Raw genomic sequence first — 1,726 nt, 5'->3', positions numbered from 1 at the left:
GAGGAGCTCTCTCCCTTAGCCACGGTCCACCATGGCCCGGTGGTCCACCGCCGCGCCCCGATACCGCTCGCCCGCGCCGTGGACCGGCCCACTCTCGCGCTGCCATGTGGCCAGCCCGGCCACGGCCCCGCGCGCCCCTGCACTTTTTGCAAATAAGCCCTTGGGTTTATTTTAAATTAACCCGCAGTCCAGTCCTTTCAAAAATATTTATGTTTATGCCCTTAGTTTTTGCAGTTTAACCCCTGGCTCGGTTAGAATTTATATATTTAATCCAAAATGCGTTTTAATTCAGTTTTAATTAGTTTTAATTACGAAAAATAGTTCAGTTTATCTACAGAAATGCCATTCAACTTGTTTTAGCCATAACTTTTGCATCGTAACTCCGATTTAGGTGATTCTGGTCGCTATAGTTTCGTTTCGTCGAGTAGAATACAGTAGTACAGTTGCTTTTTGTTTTCGTATGCTTTGGTGTACTGTTTCTGATTAAGCTTGTTTGCTTGCATGTATTGTTCTTATGATTGATGATTGTCGCGTATAGCCAACGAGACGTTCGTGAAGGAAGAGGTTCAGGATCCCGCTGAGTTCGAGCAACCCGACATCGATCAAGGCAAGTGCAGACACCGTTTGATCATATTGAACCTACTCATTAATGTCATTTACTTTACATGCATGTGTCCAATGAATGCAAACCCTAAGGACATGATTAGCTTTACTTACTATTCCTTGTTCACCTGGGGTTATGTATATGGGTAGTCTAGGCTATACTAGGTTTGCTTAGCTGCTCTACTCATCTTATACACATGCTTAAACAAGAATTACTGTCTACTTAACTTGATGCTTAAACTGTGCTGAACCTTTGGTCACTGCGGTGATGGTGATGTTGGATGCTTACGAGCATCGTGATGATGGTGGTGACAGGAGGAGCGGGTACCGTTGGTGGTCTGGTTTGCCGGGGCGTACCCGTCTCTGCTCTCCGTAAGGACTTAGTCAGGGAGCGGCCCCCTGGGACTTACAGTGCAGCTCCAAGCTATATGGCTCTGGCTTGAATAATTAGCAGGACATCCACTAGTAGGGTGTTACTTTCCGGGTAGGCGTGAGGAAGTAACTTGGGTAATGAATATAAAGTCGTCGGTTGTTCGGTACGCCATGGCTATGGGTATCGACTGCCGAGCGCCCCGGCAAAAACTTGCGAGTGGCATCCTATTAGTTGGACCCTGTGAAAGGTCTCGTAGTGAGACCCTGCCTGCTCACCTTGGAAGTGTTTTGGAGAGTCGCGACCCCGGGCAAATGGGAATCACGACTTGGAGTGAACGTACACACCTCTGCAGAGTGTAAAACTGATATATCAGCCGTGCTCACGGTCACGAGCGGCCCAGACCCTCACTTGATGAGCAAATTGGATTCACTGGATATTTGGAGATGGAACTTGGCGAGGTTGCTACCTCGTGTTTTGGAGGAATGGCTATTCCGTGTTGGCAGGATTGCTATTCTGTGTTAATAATTGGGGTTGATCCCCGGACTACTATAATTATTAGGATAGTCATTTAAAAGATGCTAATTACTACTTACACTAATTAAGGGTTGGGTTTATGCTACTCATAATTAGTAATAGGTTGTTCTAATAATAGTCATAATTAAAAGTGATCAACTTAAATGCTACCGCAGTCACTCCAAGTCAGCTTTACCTTGTTTTAGCCTTGCATGGCATTACTTTCCATCTGTGCTT

The sequence above is a fragment of the Sorghum bicolor genome, chromosome 2 (assembly GCF_000003195.3).
Source record: "Sorghum bicolor cultivar BTx623 chromosome 2, Sorghum_bicolor_NCBIv3, whole genome shotgun sequence".
Taxonomy (NCBI): Eukaryota; Viridiplantae; Streptophyta; class Magnoliopsida; order Poales; family Poaceae; genus Sorghum; species Sorghum bicolor.
The sequence above is the reverse complement of the archived record's forward strand: the minus strand, read 5'-3'. Positions refer to the sequence as shown.